The following is a 12,843-nucleotide window of genomic DNA, read 5'->3' as shown; positions in this document are numbered from 1 at the left end:
CCAGGGCCCCCTTGGCCGAGCCTTCTCTGCACACCTGGCTCTCCTGACTATCCCTGCCTCTCTGAGCACACCGTGTCCTTCCCCGGGGTCTGCGGGTCTGGCTAAGGGTTCCCCCTTGACCCCGGGTAGGCACCCCAGCCAACGCTGATGCTTGCCTTTCCTGCAAGATGGCCCCCTCAGTCTCACCAACTCCAAACTGTGTTGCGTTTACTTCTGGGAAAGAGGGAATGAAGAGGAAACCCCATTCCTGCCTCACACAAGGTGTGTGCTAACCTTGTGGACCCAAGGGACCACCACAAAGAGGCTGGAAGCCTGGCAGAGGCACAGCCCCTACCATCACCCCTGTTCCTCGGCCCGGCTTCTCTCTTCTACCATCAAACCCCTCAGCCGCCACCAGAGGAAAAATGTGGGCCTAAACCTGTCACTCTGGTTCCAAAACTGTTCTCTCTGTCTATAAAACGAAGTCAAAGCTAGCTGTCTGGCCACCCTTGCAGCCCCTCTGCGATGCGTCCTCCCCGCGAGCCAGGCACCCAACCATTCCCCTGCCCCCTGCCTCCACCCTCCTCTAGAGCGAGCTCCGTCCATCCCGCTCCTTCAGTTCAGCTCAGCTGCCACCTCCGCTGACTCACCAGCCAGAGGTAACCTCTCCCTCCGCAGACACACCTGGCCTGCAGCTTCTCTGTCCCGCGCCCGGCTGGGCTGAGCACAGCTGAGAGCATGCGCCTGCTTCACTGTGGACCCCAGGCCCCAGCACATGGCACAGGCTCAGGGATGTTTACTGGACAGATGGATGACCGTGAGGATGAGGAGACAGATCACTGACTCCTTTTGAGTCTCTACACTTCACCACAAAGTGCTGAGGCCACAGCAAAAGGGAGGGTGGGGGAAGGCGACACCAGAAAGCAACAACCCCGTGCCTTCCTCATCCCCCCACACACATATGTGCACGAACATGCCCAAGCATACTGGCATTCACACACATGTACACACACACACATGAAAAGATGGACTGCAGTCACACACAGGCACACAATCACACGTGCTGCGCATGCAAAAACACGTGCATACACACATGTGCCTGCCTGCACATAAACACACTCACATGCACTCGGATGTACACAGACCTGTGCACAGACAGCACACACATGCACATGCTTGCGCACACTCACGTAATACACACATACACACAGAAGCTCAGGAAATTTCACAAAGTTTGTTTGTGTTTCACCCTCCCCAAGAACAAGGAGACAGCAGATGGTCCCTGGGAAACAAAGATGGTCACGGCCCTGCACCTGCCACTGAGGCTCGTTGAAGGCTCAAGCACGCTCTGCCCTGCCCAGTCGTGGGGTACAGACCCAGCCTGCTCAGCTGCCTCAGCCGAGCCTTCCGCTGCCCCAGCCGCTCGCGGGAGAAGCAAGTCTGAGTGTCACTTGCAGGTCATGTCTGTGCTACTTCCGGACTGGGGGTCTTGTGTTATCTTGCATGGTATCTTGCTGTGGGCTGAGGCTTACATTTTGCTAACTACTCTTCCATAAGCACTTCACCATATTCCTGAATGCCTATGCCCTCCAGAGGCCCCAGTTCTAGAACCCTGGCGTTGGGAAACAGTCAGCCGTCTCTGTGCACAATCACAAAGCTGCAGTCTGACCCAAGTCCACTTCTTCTATGTCTTAATGCTGCTCCACCTGGGGCTGATTGCGGAGGTGCTGGGTCTACAGTCCATGAAGATCTGGGAGACATGATCCCCCTCTCGCAGGCCTGCACGGACTTGCCTTTGCCTGTTAGTCCAAGTCATGCTCTATACAACATCTCTGCTTTTCTCCTCTAAAAAAAATATTCGCAGAAGCAGCAGCATCTCTTTAGACCACAGTCAGGATGACCCTCCTGGAATGAGCCTCAATCCTACCTCAACTGGACTATCTCCTGCCCTCTGCCTGACAAGGACCAGGCCTTGGATGTGGTCAGTCTCCCCTCCAGTCTGACTGGGCCTTCCTGACCAGAGAACCCAGGAATACCCCGAGCCTGTGGACTCAAGCACGTGCTGTGGGAAAATGTGCTGATGCATAAAAAAAATGATAGGACTCTCCAAGACCATAAAAAATCACACACAACACAAACCATAAATAACCGCCAGGCTTGTTCTACACTGTGTGAAAACTGTCAATTTTTCACTACACTGGAACATACTCAGAGATGCTCTGGGCCTGGAAGAGCCCCAGGGCCCTGGTGCTGCCCAGACTGGAAAGGGCCTCACAAAGCACCTTCTGGATACTCACTGTGGTGGGATGGGGGATCCAAGGAGACTGCATAAGAAGTGGGTACGGGAGCCCAGCCAAGCTCCCAGGCTTTTGGGGCCTGGAGGGTCAGAAAGTTCCAGAGTATTCCCCTTGCTGAACTTGGATTCAGAGTCCCAGATGCTCTGTGGGCAGCAGGATCCTCCCATGAGGACACTGACATCTCCTCCAGGCCTCTACCACACAAAGGGTGACCAAACACAGAGCTGTGCCACAGGGACGCGGGAAGGCCAGGGAGCCTGAGGGAGAGGAGGCGGGAAGCGGCAGCACCCAGTTGCATGGTCTTCTCGTCCCCGTGGAGCCCCTGCCCTGGTGCACAGTTCACTCCCGGGCTCACCGTGAGTGACGCGCTGAGCAGGCCTTAGTCTTACCGACGGCCAGATCTCTAGGGCCCTCTGCGTCCTGTGTTTTGCTGCAAACAGTACACCCTTAGTAACTGCTCAAATCACGGATCGAGAGGGTCAATGAACGAATGAGCAAGGGAATGAGTGAGCGATGAAGGAACAGAAAAATGGGCAGATGGTGGATCCGCACTGCCGTGCTGACCCCGAGAACGAAATGTCACAGGTGTGCAAGACTCTCCCATGAAACACAGTCTCCACCGCCTCCTGACCCCAAGCCACTCCCTTCAGGACACCCTTGCTCCACACCCTAAACTGTACCCTAGCCCTAGCCCGTACCCTAACCCATACCCTAACCGGTACCCTAACCCATACCCTAACCCTAAACTGTAGCCATACTCTAACCCATACCCGAATCCTAAAACTAAGGCATACCAAATCCGAACCCATACCCTAACCCTAACCCGTACGCTAACACTAACCATAACCTAACCCATACCCTAACCCATACCCTAACCTTAACCTAACCCTAACCCTGAACCTGACACTGACCCTAACCACTAAGCCTAAACCTAACCCTAACCCAAAACTAACACTAACCCTAACCCTAACACTAACCTTAACCCTAACCCGTGACCCTAACCCTAACACTAAACCTAACCTTAACGCTACCCTAACACTCACCTTTACCATAAACCTTACCCATTCGCTAACCCTAAACCTAACCCTAAACACTAAACCCTAACCCTAACCCGACCCTGACCCTGACCCTAACCCATACCCCAACCCTAACCCGTGCCCTAAACTTAAACTGTACCCTAACCTGTATCCTAACCCTAATCCATACCCTAGGCCTAACCTGTACCCTAACACATACCATAAGCCTAGGCCGTAGCCATACCCTAACCTGTACCATAACCCGTATGCTAACCCTAAGGCTACCCTCTTACCCTAACCCTCACTGTAACCCTTAAACCCTAACCCCAAAACCCTAGTCTTGACCCTGACCCTGACCCTAACCCTAAACCCTAACCCTGAAAGCCTAAAACCCTAAAACCCTAAACCTAACCCTAAACCCTAAACCTTAATCCCTAACCCTACCCCTACCCCAACCCTAACCCTAACTAACCCTACCCATAACTAACACTAATGCTAACCCTAAACCTAACACCTAACCCTAACCCTAAACCTCTAACCCAAAACCTCTATCCATAACCCTAACCCTAACCCTAACCTAACAAAAGCACCGATGCTACTCCTATCTCAGGCCCTGACACTGTCCCTATATAAAGACTTGCTGCTGTCAATATCTATATCCTGACACAATCCTAAGCTTATATCCTGACCCATCTCTTACTGAAGTCCTGAAACTCTCCCTAAGTGAACCTTGACGCTGTCCCTAAGTGAGGCCCCAAGGCTGTCCGTAACAGACACCCCGATAATATCTTTAACTAACACCCTGATGCTGATCCTACAGAGGCACTTGTGGTGCTACTAAGCCTTTCCCGGACACTGTCCCTAGATAAGGCCCTGACGCTGCTTCTAAATAAGGCCCTGATGCTCTGAGTAACTAAAGCCCTCAAACTATCCCTTGCTCATTTACTGACATAATCCCTAGCCCTTAACCTGGCTCGATCCATAGCTAATGTCCTGACTCTGATCCTACCTGAAGCCCTAATGCTGTCCCTAACTAAGGCCCTGACTAGTCCTAACTCAGGCCCTGACACGATACCTAACTAAGGCTCTGATGCTACGCCTAACTAAGGCCCTGACACTCTCCGTAACTAAGGCCCTGAACCTACTCCTAACTCAGGACCTGAACATGTCTTTAACTAAGACCCTAACACTGATCCTACAAAGGCCCTGATGCTGCTCCAAAGTCATGACCTGACAGTGTCCCCAGCTAAGGGCCTGACGCTAGGCCTCACTCGGGCCCTGTCGCTCTCCCTAAGTCAGGCTCTCACGCTGTCCCTACCTGAAGCCCTGACATTGGTTCTAAAAATGGCCCTGGTACTCTCAGTAACTAACGTCGTGACACGATCCCTAGATGTTAACCTGACCCTGTCACTAGCTAATGTCCTCCCTCTGATGATAACTAAAGCCCTGATGCTGCGCCTAACTCAGGCCCTGAATTTAGTCCCAAGTCTGTGACACTGTCCTTAATTAAGGTCTAGATGCTTCTCCTAGGTCAGGGCTTGATACTGTTCCTAACTAAGGCCCTAACACTATTCCTAACTCAGGTTCTGACACTACGTAACAGAAGGCCCTGACGCTAGTCCTAAGGCCCTGACACTACTCCTAACTCAGGCTCTGACACTAGTCCTAACTAAGGCCCTGACACTGTCCCTAACTAACGCCCTGACACTACACCTAACTCAGGCCCTGACACTGGCCCTAACTAAAGCACTGACACTACTCCTAACACAGGCCCTCACACGATTCCTTTGAAGGCTCTGATGCTAGTCCTAAGGCCCTGACACTGACCCTAACTAAGGCCCTGCTGCCGTCAATATCTAAAGTCCTGACACTATCCTGAGAATATATTCTAACAAATGTCTTAATAACGTCCTAGAACTCTCCTGATGTAAGCCTTGACGCTGTCCCTAAGTGAGGCCCTGAGGCTGTCCCTAACACAGGCCCTGAGAATGTCTTTAACAAAGACCCTGATGCTCATCCTACAGAGGCAATTGTGCTGCTCCTAAGCCTGGCCTGACACTTTCCCTAGATAAGGCCCTGACGCTGGTCCCAAAGGCCCTGATGCTCTGAATAACTAAGGCCTTCAAACTATCCCTCGCTCATTTCCTAACATTTTCCGTAGCCCATAACCTGCCTCGATCTGTAGATAATGTCCTGCCTCTTATCCTAACTGAAGCCCTAATGCTGTCCCTAACTAAGTCACTGACTACTCCTAACTCAGGCCCTGACACTGGCCCTAACTAAAGCCTTCAAACTACTCCTAACTCAGGTCAGAAACTGTCCCTAACAAAGACCCTGACACTACACATAACACAGGCCCTGACATGATGCCTAACAAAGGCTCTCATGCTAGTCTTAACTAAGGCCCTGACACTCTCCCTACCTAAGGCCCTGAACCTACTACTAACTCAGGCCCTGATCATGTCTTTAACAAAGACCCTAATGCTCATCCCACAAAGGCCCTAATGCTGCTCCTAAGTCATGCCCTGAGAATGTCCCTAGCTAAGGGCCTGATGCTAGGCCTCACTCAGGCCGTCGCTCTCCTTACGTCAGGCTCTGACGTTGTCCCTACCTGAAGCCCTGACACTGGTTCTAAACAAGGCCCCTGGTACTCTCAGTAACTATGGTATTGACACTATCCCCAGGTCATTTCCTGACACTAAACCTAGATATTAACCTAACTCTATCTTTAGCTAAAGTCGAGCCTCTTATGCCGACTAAAGCCCTGATGCTGTGCCTAAATCAGGCCATGAATTTAGCCCCAAGGCCATGACACTGTCCCTAACTAAGGCCTAGATGCTGGTCCAACGTCAGGGCCTGATACTGTCCCTAACAAAGGCCCTAACACTATTCCTAACTCAGGCTCTGACACTGTACCTAACAGAAGGCTCTGATGCTACTCCTAACCAAGGCCCTGACACTGTCCCAAACTAAGGCCTAGATGCTGGTCCAAAGTCAGGACCTGATACTGTCCCTATCTAAGGACCTAGCACTATGGCTAACTCAGTCCCTGACACTACCTAACAGAAGGCCCTGACCCCAGTCCTAATTAAGACCCTGACACTGTCCCTAACAAAGGCTCTGATGCTAGTCCTAACCAAGGCAATGACACTGTCCCTAAGTAAGGCCTGAGATTACTAATAACTCAGGCCATGACACGATACCTAAAAAAGTCTCTGATGCTGTTCCTAACTAAGGCACTGACACTGTCCCTAAGGCCCTGACACTACTCCTAACTCAGGCCCTCAAACGATTCCTAATAAAGGCTCTGATGCTAGTCCTAACTAAGGCCCTGACACTGTTCCTAACAAAGGCACTGATGCCACTTCTAACTCAGGCCCTAACACTGTCCCCAATGAAGGTCCTTGTGCGACTCCTAATTCAGGCCCTAACACGACACCTAACAAAGGCTCTGATGCTAATCGTACCTAAGGCTCTGACACTGTCCTTAACTAAGGCCTGGACACTACCACTAACTCAGGCCCTGATACTGTCTCTACCTAAGGCCCTGACACTACACCTACCTCAGGCCATGACAGTGTTCCTAACTAAGGCCCTGACACTACTCCTAACTCTGCCCTGACATTATAATTAACAAAGGCTCTGATGCTAGTTCTAACCAAGGCTCTGTCACTGTCCGAAACAAAGGCACTGACACTACTCCTAACTCAGGCCCTGACATGGTACCTAACGAAGGCTCTGATGCTAATCCTAACTAAGGCCCTGACACTGACTCTAACTAAGCCCTTGACCCTACTCCTAACTAAGGCCCTGATGCTACACATAACTCAGGCCCTGACACTGTCCTTAACGAAGACCTTGACACTACTAATAACTCAGGCCCTGACACTTTCCCTAACTGAGGCCCTGACACTACTACTAACTCAGGCCCTGACACGATACCCAACGAAGGCACTGATGGTAACCCTAACTAAGGCCTTGACACTATTCCTAACTAAGGCCCTGATGCTACACTTAACTCAGGCCCTGACACTGTCCCTAAATAAGGCCCTGATACTACACCTAAAACAGGCCCTGACACTGTTCCTAACAGAGGCACTGATGCTAGTCCTAAATCAGGCCCTGACACTGTCCCTAATAAAGGCCCTGTTGCTGTCAATATCTAAAGTCCTGACACTATCCTAAGCTTATATCCTGACCAATCTCTTACTAAGTTCCTGAAACTGTCCCTAAGTGAGGCCTTGATGCTGTCCCTAAGAGAGGCCCTGAGGCTGTCCCTAACAGAGGTCTTGATAATGTCTTTAACAAAGACCCTGATGCTGATCTTACAGAAGTACTGGTGCTACTCCTAAGCCTTGTGTGGACACTGTCCCTAGATAAGGCCCTGACGCAGGTCCTAAATAAGGTCCTGATGATCTGAATAACTAAGGCCTTCAAACTATCACTCGCTCATTTCCTGACGTCATGCCTAGCCTGTAACCTGACTCAGTCCGTAGCTAATGTCCTGCCTCTTATCCTACCTGAAGTCCTAATGCTATCCCTAACTAAGGCCCTGACTACTGCTAAATCAGGCCCTGACACTGGCCCTAACTAAAACCTTCACACTACTCCTATCTCAGGTCCTGACACTGTCCCTAACTAAGGCCCTGACACTACTGATAACTCAGGCCCTGAGACGATACCTAACAAAGGCTCTGATGCTAGTCTTAACTAAGGCCCTGACACTCTCCCTACCTAAGGCCCTGAACGTACTCCTAACTCAGGCCCTGATCATGTCTTTAACTAAGACCCTACTGCTCATCCTACAAAGGCCCCAATGCTGCTCCTAAGTCATGCCCTGAGAGTGCCCCTAGCTAAGGGCCTGATGCTAGGCCTCACTCAGGCCCTGTCACTCTCCCTAAGACAGGCTCCCAGGCGATCCCTACCTGAACCCCTGACACTGGTTCTAAACAAGGACCTGATACTCTCAGTAACTGTGGTATTCACACTATCCCCAGGTCATTTCCTGACACTATACCTATACCTTAACGTAACCCTGTCTTTAGCTAAAGTCGATCCTCTTATGCCAACTAAAGGCCTGATGCTGTGCGTAACTCAGGCCCTGACTTAGTCCCAAGGCCTTGACACTGTCCCTAACTAAGGCCTAGATGCTGGTCCAACGTCAGGGCCTGATACTGTCCCTAACAAAGGCCCTAACACTAATCCTAACTCAGGCCCTGACAGTGTACCTAACAGAAGGTCCTGACGTTAATCCTAACTAAGACCCTGACACTGTCCCTAACAAAGGCTCAGATGCTAGTCCTAACCAAGGCCCTCACACTGTCCCTAACTAAGACCCTGACAGTACTCCTAACTTAGGCCCTGACCCGATACCTAACAAGGCTTACTTATTAAGTAAGTAATAATTAGCCTACCTGAAGCCCTAACTCTGTCCCTAACTAAGGACCTGAATAGTCCTAGCTAAGGCCCTGACACTGTCCTCACCAAGGACTTCACCGTACTCCTAACTCAGCCCCTGACACTGTACCTAACTAAGGCCCTGACAGTACTCCTAACGTAGGCCCTGACACGATACCTAAGAAAGGTTCTGATGCTATTCCTAACTAAGGTGCTGAAACAGGACCTAACTAAAGCCCTTGGCTTAGGAGTAGTGTCAAGGCTTTAGTTAGGGACAGTGTTGGGCCTTAGTTCGGACTAGCATCACAGCCTTTGTTAGGTATCATGTCAAGGCCTGAGTTAGGAGTAGTGTCAGGGCCTTAGTTGCGGACAGTGTCAGGTCCTTAGTTAGGACTAGCAACAGAACCTTTGTTAGTAATCGTGTGAGGGCCTGAGTTAGGAGCAATGTCAAGGCCTTAGATAGGGACAGTGTGTGTCAGGGCCTTGGTTAGGACTATCATCAGAGTCTTTGTTAGGTATCATGTCAGGGCCTGAGTTAAGAGTAGTATAAGAGCCTTAGTTAGGAACAATGTCATGGCCTGAGTTAGGAGTAGTATCAAGGCGTTATTTAGGGAAACCGTCAGGGCCTGAGTTAGCAGTAGTGTCAAGGACTTTGTTAACGGATTGTGTCAGGGCCTCAGTTAGGAATAGTGTCAGGGCCCTAGGTAGGGACAGTATGAGGCCCTGACTTAGGATGAGCATCTAGGCCTTAGTTAGTGACAGTGTCACGGCCTTGGGACTAAAGTCAGGGCCTCAGTTAGGCACAGCATCAGGGCTTTAGTTGGCATAAGAAGCTCAACTTTAGCTAAAGAAATGGTTAGGTTAAGGTCTAGGTATAGTATCAGGAAATAACCTAGGGATAGTGTCAAACTTTAGTTACTGAGAGTATCAGGGCCTTGTTCAGAACGAGTGTCAGGGCTTCAGGTAGGGACAGTGTCAGAGCCTGACAGAGAGACAGTCAGAGCATGACTGAGGCCTAGCGTCAGGCCCTTAGCTAGGGACACTGTCAGGCCATGACTCAGGAGCAGCATCAGGGCCTCTGTAGAATCAGCATTACGGTCTTAAGACATGATCAGAGCCTGAGTTAGGGAGAGCGTCAGGGCCTCAGTTATGGGTAACTTCAGGGCCTATGTTAGCGACAACCTCACGGCTTTATTTGGGGACAGCGTCAGGGCTGACTTAGGAATAGTGTCAGGACATTGGTTAGACATGGGTCAGTATATTAGCTCAGTATAGTGTCAGGCCTTTAGTTATTACTATCAGCAGGGCCTACATTAGGGACAGCTTCCGGGCCTTACTTACAGACAGTGTCAGGGCCTTAACAGGACTATTCAGGGCCTTAGTTAGGGACAGCATTAGGGCTTTACGTAGGATGAGAGGCAGGATATTAACTATGGACTGAGTCAGGTTAAGGGCTTGGGATAAGGTCAGGAAAGCACCGAGGGACAGTTTGAAGGCCTTAGTTACTGAGAGCACCTGGGCCTTCTTTAGGACCAGCGTCACAGCCTTCGGTAGGGACAGTGTCAGGGCAAGGCCTAGGAGGAGCATAAAGGCCTCTGTAGGATCAGCATCAGGGTCTTGGTTAAAGACATTCTCAAGGCCTCACTTAGGGACAGGCTCAGGGTCTCACTTAGGGACAGCGTCAAGGCTCACGTAGGGACAGTTTCAGGAACTTAGTAAGAGATAGGACAGGATATATGCTCAGGATAGTGTCAGGACTTTTTTTATTTTATTTTATTTTTATTTTATTTTATTTTGCGCACGGGCCTCTCACTGCTGCGGCCTCTCCCGTTGCGGAGCACAGGTTCCGGACGCGCAGGCCCAGCAGCCATGGCTCACGGGCCCAGCCGCTCCGCGGCATGTGGGATCTTCCCGGACCGGGGCACAAACCCGTGTCCCCTGCATCGGCAGGCGGACTCTCAACCACTGCGCCACCAGGGAAGCCCAGGACTTTTGATATTGACAGCAGCAGGGCCTTTATTAGGGACAGTGTCAGGGCCTGATTTAGGACTAGCATCACTGCCTCTGTTAGGAACAGTGTCATGGCCTATTGTAGGTGTAATATCAGGGCCTTATTTAGGGACAGTGTCAGGGCCAGAGTTAAGTGTAGCTTCAGGGCCTTAGTTAGGAATAGTGTCAAGGCCTTAGTCAGGGTCACTGACACAGCCTTACTTAGGGTTAGCATCAGAGCCTTCGTTGGGTGTAATGTCAGGGCCTCCGTTATGAGCAGTGTAAGGGCCTTAGTCAGGGACAGTCTCAGGGCCTTGGTTAGGAATAGCATCAGAGCGTTTGTTACGTATAATGACAGGACCAGAGTTAGAAGGATAGTCAGGCCCTTAGATAGGGACACTGTCAGGGCCTTAGTTAGGGACAGTATCACGGCCTGAGTTAGTAGTGGTGTAAAGGCCTTAGTTAAGGACAGTGTCAGGGCAAGGCCTAGGAGGAGCATAAGGGCCTCTGTAGGATAAGCATCAGGGGCTGGGGTTGGGCCTGGGGCTAGGGCTGAGGGTAAGGCTAGGGCTTGGTCTGGGGCTAGGGCTGGGGACGGGGCCGGGGCCGGGGCTGGGGCTGGGGCTGGGGCTAGGGCTGGGGCTGGGGCTGGGGCTAGAGCTAGGGCTGTGGCTGTGGCTATGGCTATGGCTGGGGCTGGAGCTGGGGCTGAGGCTAAGGCGAGGGCTGGGTCTGGGTCTGGGGCTAGGGCTGGGGCTGGGGCTGGGGCTGGGGCTGGTGCTGGGACTGGGGCTAGGGTTGGGCCTAGGGTTGGGGCTGGGGCTGGGGCTGGGGCTAGGTTTAGGGCTAGGCCCTTAGTTAGGAATAGGGTCAAGGCCTTACTTAAGGACAGTGTCAGGGCAAGGTCTAGGAGGAGCATAAAGGCCTCTATAGGATCAGCATCAGGGGCTGGGGCTGCGGCTAGGGCTGGAGCTGGGGCCTTAGTTAGAAAAATCAAGGCCTTAGTTCCCACATTGTCAGGGGAAGGCCTAGGAGGATCATAAGGGCCTCTATAGGATCAGCATCAGGGGCTAGGGCTGGAGCTGCGGCTGGGGCTGGGGTTGGGGCTAGGGCTGGGACTGCGGCTGCGGCTGGGGCTAAGGCTGGGGCTGGGGCTTGGGCTAGGGCTGGAGCTGGGGCTAGGGGTCGGGCTAGGGCTGGGGCCTTAGTTAGGAATAATGTCAAGGCCTTAGTTAGTGTCACTGTCAGGGCCTTAGTTAGGTTTAGCATCAGAGCATTCGTTAGCTATAATGACAGGCCCTGAGTTAGTAGTAGTGTCAAGGCCTGAGTTAAGGACAGTGTCAGGGCAAGGCCTAGGAGGAGCATAAGGGCCTCTGTAGGATCAGCATCAGGGGCTGGGTTTGGGCCTGGGGCTGGGGCTAGGACTGGGGCTGGGGCTGGGGCTGGGGCTAGGGCTGGGCCTGGGGCTAGGGCTGGGGTTGGGGCTGGGGCTAGGGCTAGGGCTAGGGCTCGGCCATTAGTTAGGAATAGTGTCAAGGCCTTAGTTAAGGTCACTGTCAGGGACATAGTTAGGGTTAGCATCAGAGCCTTCGTTAGGTATAATGTGGCCCTGAGTTAGAAGGAGTGTCAGGGCCTTAGTGAGGGACAGTGTCCGGTCCTCGCTTAGGATGAGCGTCAGAGCCTTTTTTATGTATAACGGCAGGGCCAGAGTTAGGAGGAGACTCAAGCCCTTAGTTAGGGACACCATAAGGGCCATAGTTAGGGACAGTATCACGGCCTGAGTTAGTAGTAGTGTCAAGGCCTTACTTCAGGACAGTGTCAGGGCAAGGCCTAGGTGGAGCATAAGGGCCTCTGTAGGATCAGCATCAGGGGCTGGGGCTGGGGCTGGGGCTGGGGCTGGGGATGGGGCTAGGGCTGGGGCTGGGACTGGGGCTAGGGTTGGGGCTAGGGCTGGGGCTGGAGCTGGGGCTAGATTTAGGGCTAGGCCCTCAGTTAGGAATAGTGTCAAGGCCTTACTTAAGGACAGTGTCAGGGCAAGGCCTAGGAGGAGCATAAGGGCCTCTATAGGATCAGCATCAGGGGCTGGAGATGGGGCTGAGCCTGGACCTGGGGCCGAGCCTGGACCTGGGGCCTTATTTAGAAATAGTGTCAAGGCCTTAATTACG

This window comes from Mesoplodon bidens (assembly GCF_964165515.1).
Source record: "Mesoplodon bidens genome assembly, chromosome: 12".
NCBI classification, from domain to species: domain Eukaryota; kingdom Metazoa; phylum Chordata; class Mammalia; order Artiodactyla; family Ziphiidae; genus Mesoplodon; species Mesoplodon bidens.
This window is presented reverse-complemented; position numbering follows the sequence as displayed.